The following is a 7,705-nucleotide window of genomic DNA, read 5'->3' as shown; positions in this document are numbered from 1 at the left end:
TTCATGGTTATGCCACTATTTTTTAAAGAAAATTAAATAAAAATTAATTTTCAATAATGTAATATAGATGTAGGACCTGTTATGCAGAATGAGCAGGACCTGGAGTTTTCCAGATAAAGGATATTTCTGTCATTTGGATATTCATACCGTAAAGTTAGCCATACACGAACCAATATACCGTATTTTCCGGCGTATAAGACGACTGGGTGTATAAGACGACCCCCAACTTTTCCAGTTAAAATATAGAGTTTGGAATGTACTCGCCGTATAAGACTACCCCTCTTCCAACGCACACCAAAGGCCAGGCGACTGGCTGGTTGTTGTATACAACTGCTTTGATTGGTTAGAGTGGTCAGTGGAGTGGCTCTCCTCCGGCTCTCCTCTGGCTCCCCTGCGGCATCCTCCAGCTCCCCCGCCAGCGACCTCCTTTGTCTGCGTCTTCCTGATTGTGCCGGCTCACCGCAGCTTCTGAACATTTTATAAGGTTGCGCCCCGTGCGCACAACCAATCAAATTTCCCGCTGGCCACCAATGACGGCGGCCCTGGCCGGACATATGAAGAGGAAGCAAGCTGCAGGTAAGTACCCGGCAACCCCACCCCCCCATGAATACAAGTGCACAGTACCAAAATTTTGGCCACGCCCCTTGTTTGTGTAATATGAACAGCAGATGTTACTCTGTAATAAGCAGTTTATATAAAGAGTTTCATTGATTAATGTGCTAATAAGTCATTCAGTTTATAGGGGGTCAGTGGAGTTTGCCATAAGTTTATCCCCTTCCCACCTACCTTCCCTTGCTCTTTGTCATTGCTTCATATGGAATTTACTTAAGTTTTTGCATAAAATACATAAACTGTGTAAGTTTAGGGGCCAAATGACCTTGCTGTGGGGCCCAATAACTAGTCAGTAGTAGTTCATAAAAAAAGTAAAAAAAAAAAACGTTACACAGTGTAGGGGCCCAATAACCAGTTAATCCCCTGCTGCAAAGTAGAAGATGTAGAAGATGCTGATAGAATTCAGTAAATATAAACAATTGATGTTACACTATAATAAGAAATTTATATAAATAGTTAAAATTAATAACTGATGTGCTAATAAGTCAGTCAGTTCATTGGGGCAGTGGAATTTACTTAAGAGTTCACCAGCCCAGCACAGCTGTACCCCCTCTCCCCACCTGATAGCGAACCTGTGTACAGTGTACTGTTTTATTATTACAGAGAAAAAGGAAATCATTTAAAAAAAATTATTTGCTTATAAAGGAGTCTGTAGGAGATGGCCTTTCTGTAATCTGGCACTAATATCTACAGTTAGTATTAATGGTTTTATATATAGTTTATGTATGTGATAGTATAGATTGGTAAGTATAGGCTGTGTGTGCTGGGTTTACTTGGAAAGGGTTGAACTTTTGTCAACCCTCTGTAACTGTGTAACTTTCTGGATAATGGGTTTCTGGATAACAGATGCCAAACCTGTAATTACAGATAATATTTAGTGGATGGACCATCATAATATGCCGCAAGATATTGCTTATTTAGTAGCCTGTTTAGTTATATTTACAAAGGTATAATTATAAAAGGGGAACATGTTTCATTGTGCATATTCCTACAGTCACGATCAGTATCCCAAAACCCAGAACAGACTCCAAGGACCCGGTCTCAGCTCACGCTTCTGCCTATAACCGCCGCCTTTCACGTCGGGAGGAGCCCTTCGCTACTCGGATGCCGCCAGGACTTGTTGTGAGAGACCCGAGGAGAGAGTTCTGAGCAGGCACGGGAACCAATTGTATGACAGGAAGGTGGGGGAACACAAGCTAGAAGCACTTTAAATATTTGAATTTGGCACCATCGTGATTTCATATGCGCGCGCCGAGCGTAGACGCGCGTGCGCATGCGTAGAGGCGCCGGACGCGAGCGCGCATGCGCACAAGGCAGAAGCCTTAAAGGGCCGCACGTCGCGCGCGCCCGCGCCTAGGGAGAACCGGCGGGCGTCCCCGCAACGGAGGAGGCGGCGGGCGTCCCCGCCGCCCCACTAGACCACCAGGTACCCTTACATTACCCCCCCCTCCAGAGGGGGCCACCGGACCCCTAGGTTTATTTGGAAACCTAGCATGGAATTGCCGTACCAGACAATCTGCCCGAACATCAGAAGCTGGAACCCAAGACCTCTCTTCGGGACCATAACCTTTCCAATGCACCAAGTATTGTAGCTTACCCCTAGAGAGGCGAGAGTCAACTATCCTTTGAATCACATATTCGGATTGTCCCTCAATAGAAACAGGAGGAGGAGGAGATCTCTGCCGAACCACTCTAGCGGGTTTCAACAAAGAAACATGAAAAGAATTAGTAATCTTGAGTTCAGGAGGAAGTTCTAGGGTGTTAGGGTTTATAATTTCAGAAATCACATAAGGACCAATAAACTTGGGTGCAAACTTGGAAGAGGGAACCTTCAGAGGAACATTCTTGGAAGAAAGCCAAACCCTTTCACCAACCTGATAAGTGGGTGATGTTTTGTGATGCTTATCAAAGGCTTTCTTCTGAACAGCTACTGCAGAAGACAATGCACTATGAACCTTTTGCCAAATGTTAGAGAAATTATCAACTATAGAATTGACAGCAGGTACCTCCGAAGGAACAGTGGAAAATGAAAAAACTCTGGGATGAATGCCAAAAACAACAAAAAACGGTGACTCCCCAGTGGATGCGTGAGTGGAATTATTGAAAGCAAACTCAGCCCACGGAAGAAAATCAGCCCAAAGGGATTGATTACTGGCAACATAGCATCTAAGGTACTGTTCCAAAGACTGGTTTGTCCTCTCCGTCTGCCCATTGGTCTGAGGATGATATGCTGAGGAGAAGGACAACTCAGTACCCATCAAAAAACAGAAAGCCCGCCAAAACCTAGAAACGAACTGGACTCCCCTGTCGGAGACTATATTCAGCGGAGCCCCATGGAGTCTAAAAATATTCACCATAAAATGTTCTGCTAGGGATTTCGCGGAAGGGAGGGCGGGAAGGGGGATAAAATGGGACATCTTACTAAAGCGGTCCACAACCACCCATATAACAGTATACCCTTTGGAAGGAGGTAAATCTACAATGAAATCCATGGAGATGTGAGTCCATGGCCTTTCAGGAATCGGAAGGGACTGTAGTAGACCCTGAGGCAAGGACCTGGATGGCTTGGAACGTTGACAAGTTGGACACGAGTCAACATAATTATTAACATCTTGTCTTAATGTTGGCCACCAAAGGGTACGAGACATGAGAGAACAGGTCTTACTGCGACCAGGGTGCCCAGCTGCCTTAGCATCATGAGCCTCTAAAAAAACTGCCTCACGGAGGTTTTCTGGAACAAACAATTTCCCTGGGGGCACATTGGGAGGAGAGTCAACCTGAGCTTCCGTCAGGGAAGTAAGCAGATCTGGATTCAGAGCAGCTATAATCAACTCCTTAGGGACAATAGGGTCAGGTGGAGATCTCTCCAGAGGGTTGGGGTCAAAACTCCTAGACAGGGCATCTGCTTTGACGTTCTTTTCACCAGGTCTATAAGTTATAATGAAATTAAAACGGGAAAAGAATAATGCCCATCTGGCCTGTCTAGGATTCAAACGCTTAGCAGATTCAATGTACAAGAGATTTTTATGATCAGTGATTACTGTTACTACATGTTTGGCACCTTCCAAGGTGTCTCCATTCAGTAAATGCCAATTTTATGGCCAGTAACTCCCTATTACCAATATCGTAATTTATCTCCGTAGGAGAAAACTTCTTAGAAAAAAAACCACAAGGGTGAATCTTATTCGTTACAGGATGCCGTTGAGACAGGACTGCCCCTGCTCCAATTTCAGAAGCATCTACCTGCAGTAGGAAAGGGAGAGCCGAGTCAGGGTGCAGGAGTACAAGCGGAAACAAAAGCCTCCTTTAATAGTTTAAAGGCTGTTAAGGCCTCTATTGGCCAAATGCTTGGATCAGCACCCTTCTTAGTGAGAGCGGTAATTGGAGCCACTAATGTAGAAAAGTTCTTAATAAATTGTCTGTAATAGTTGGCGAAACCCAGAAATCTCTGTATCGCCCGTAGAGACAAAGGTTGTACCCAATTTACGATGGCCTGAACCTTGACTGGATCCATTTCTAGACCTTTATGGGAAATAATATAGCCCAGGAAGTGAACTGAAGAAACTTCGAAGATACACTTCTCAATTTTTGCATACAAGTGATGCTGCCTTAATCTAGATAAGACCTCCTGAACATGGGCACGATGATCAGAGAGACTATTAGAATAAATCAAAATATCGTCTAAGTACACCACTACAGAGCGACCTAGAAGATCACGGAATATGTCATTCACTAATTCTTGAAAAACCGCAGGGGCGTTACATAACCCAAAGGGCATTACCAGATATTCATAATGCCCATCGCGGGTGTTAAAGGCAGTTTTCCATTCATCCCCCTCCCGAATTCGTATTAGATTATAAGTGCCTCTAAGATCGAGCTTAGAAAAAATGGTGGCACCCTTGACTCTATCAAAGAGTTCGGAAATCAAGGGAAGAGGATAACGGTTTTTAACCGTGATTTTGTTTAAACCCCTGTAGTCAATACATGGTCTGAGACCCCCATCTTTCTTTTCTACAAAAAAGAACCCTGCTCCTGCTGGGGAGCAAGAGGGCCTTATAAACCCCCTCTCCAAATTCTCTTTTATATACTCTTCCAGAGCCTGGGTCTCGGGTAGAGATAAGGGGTAAATTCTACCCTTAGGAGGAGAGGAACCAGAGATTAAATCAATGGCACAGTCCTGTGTGGGGGAAGAGTCTCGGCAGCTTTTTTAGAAAAGACGTCCGCAAAAGGGAAGTAAGGAGCAGGTAGCCCCTGTAAAGAGGTTGCGGCCAGAGCCTGGACGGGTTTCATGCATAAGGTCTGACAATCTGTTCCCCATTGGAGTATACTACTAGTTAACCAATCAATCTGGGGACAGTGCTTACGCAGCCAAGGGAGACCTAGGATCACTGGGGTATGCGGGCAATCTATGATGAGAAAGGAGATTTGTTCCACATGGTGTGACCTTATGGACATGGAACAATTTACGGACTTAGAGGAAATAAGCCCACGACCCAGAGACGTACCATCAATGGCAACTAGCTTGATGGGAGGGAATAAAGGAAGTGTGGTTATTCCGTGCCTGCAAGCAAAATTAGAATCTAGGAAATTCCCTTCTGCCCCAGAATCAATAAATGCCAAGCTTTCCTCACTACTCGTCTCCCATCCCAAAAGGACCGGAACCATGACTTTGGATAAACTAGGTTGGGGAGTGGAAACGACATTGCCCAAGCAGAACTCCCCAGATCTGCTTAGGCTCTGTCGTTTCCCGGCCTTTTGGGACAAGTACTACGAAAATGACCTTTATCCCCACAGTACAAACACAACCCATTAGCCTGTCTGCGATCCTTTTCCTCAGAGGATAAACGGGTAGAACCCAGCTGCATAGGTTCTTCTGAGGGCTTAGAGAAGGCAACCTCAGGTCTAGGTATAAACTCTGTATGAGAGGGTTGTGGAGAAGCTGCGGATACTTTCTCCTGACGTCTCTCCCTGTGCCTCCTATCAATTTGAATGGGCAGATACATTAGGGAGTCTAGGGAGGATGAGGCGGGAAAATTGATCAGGCTGTCTTTCACAGCGTCAGATAGCCCGATTCTAAACTGACTACGTAAGGCAATGTCATTCCACCCCGTTTCTACTGCCCAACGGCGGAATTCAGTACAGTAATCCTCAACCCGTCGTTTACCCTGCCTAAGGTTACGAATAGCGGAATCAGCAGAGGCAGAACGATCAGGATCGTCATAGATAATCGCTATGGCTTTAAAAAAGGAATCGAGGGATGTACGGGCTGGATCGGAGGGTGGTAAGGAAAACCCCCATAACTGAGGATCCCCAAGCAGTAGGGTCATAACAAAATTAACCTTCAGCTCCTCCGTGGGAAAAGAACGAGGGAGGAAGCTAAGGTACAACTTACATGCTTCCTGGAAAGCAAAAAATTTACTACGCTCCCCAGAAAACTTTTCAGGGAACGGGACCTTAGGCTCAAATACATACATTGCTGAAGCTGTGTGTGATGAACCGCCTCCTGGGAGAGAAGCGGGAGTAGGAGCGGCAGGCTGTTGTTGGAGCGCATCCAACCTTTCAGATAGTCTCTGGAGCCACTGGATAATCTGGTCCTGCTGGGCTTCTTGTTCCCTAAGACGCTGGAGGAGATTTGCTCGAATCACTTCAGGGGATGGAGGTGACGCAGCAGCCCCTTCAGGGTCCATGTTTAAGGGCCCAACGTAATGTCACGATCAGTATCCCAAAACCCAGAACAGACTCCAAGGACCCGGTCTCGGCTCACGCTTCTGCCTATAACCGCCACCTTTCACGTCGGGAGGAGCCCTTCGCTACTCGGATGCCGCCAGGACTTGTTGTTAGAGACCCGAGGAGAGAGTTCTGAGCAGGCACGGGAACCAATTGTATGACAGGAAGGTGGGGGAACACAAGCGTAGTCAGGACGGGCCGGGGTCAGCAACAATCGGGCAATGCAGTACAAAGTCAGGATCCAGTAGAATAGTCGGTCAGGCAATGGTCGATTCAGGCAGCAAACAAGAGAAGGTCGGGTACAGGCTAAGGTCAAAACACAGCAGGAACACCAGAGAAACACACCCAGGAACTTACAGGAAGCAGAACCTACGTTGGGCAATGATTTCAAGCTAGAAGCACCTTAATTATTTGAATTTGGCGCCATCGTGACGTCATATGCGCGCGCCGAGCGTAGACGCGCGTGCGCATGCGTAGAGGCGCCGGACGCGAGCGCGCATGCGCACAAGGCAGAAGCCTTAAAGGGCCGCACGTCGCACGCGCCCGCGCCTAGGCCGCCCCACTAGACCACCAGGTACCCTTACACCTACTTTCTATGTGTACTAGTACAGAATATCTTACAACATTAGGCCTCATTTATGATATCAAGTGCAATATGGAAAATGCACTAATATAAGCAAAAGTGAGTGCAAATTTACATTGATGTTATTTGCATTCATACAAACTCATTGTCTGCAAGTACCAATGTGCCCCTTCAGCATGCTGTGAAAAATTACGTACGTAACATATGTAACATGTGTTCAGCATTGCCACAAAGGGTTTCCTTACTGGTTTTATTGATAGTTGCAACTGACTTCCACCAAGTGAATCAGACACAAATTCTATTATTAATTCTGCATGACGGAAGTCATACCATAAATTTTGGTAAAAAGTGTGCACCACTGGGAAATTTGAGAAAATATAGGACCCTGGCTAGATGCCAACCCCAGTATATCCCTACCGGACGATTATCCCACACACAACCCTTGGTGCACTGTGACGAGCTGGTATAACATGAAGTTTTAAAACTGTCACTAAGTTTATAATGTAACTGATTGTACCTAATGATTATGTAAGTACCAATTTATTTTATCTGCTTTTCTTTTGTTTATTTGTGTTTGTTTGTAAAATGCAAAATAAAAACCTTTAAAAAAAAAAGTGTGTACCGCAACTTCTGTGCATACAATACAACTTAACGTGTGCCATTAATAAATTTTGGGCAACAACTAATGCATGAAGTTCTCTAACCCTTTTTAGATGTTTGTTTTATTAATTAAGGCATGTAAAACACATTTAAAAAATATAGACTTTTATTTGGTCTTATAGA

Source organism: Xenopus tropicalis, chromosome 7, assembly GCF_000004195.4.
Source record: "Xenopus tropicalis strain Nigerian chromosome 7, UCB_Xtro_10.0, whole genome shotgun sequence".
NCBI lineage: Eukaryota > Metazoa > Chordata > Amphibia > Anura > Pipidae > Xenopus > Xenopus tropicalis.
Note: the sequence above shows the minus strand (reverse complement) of the source record.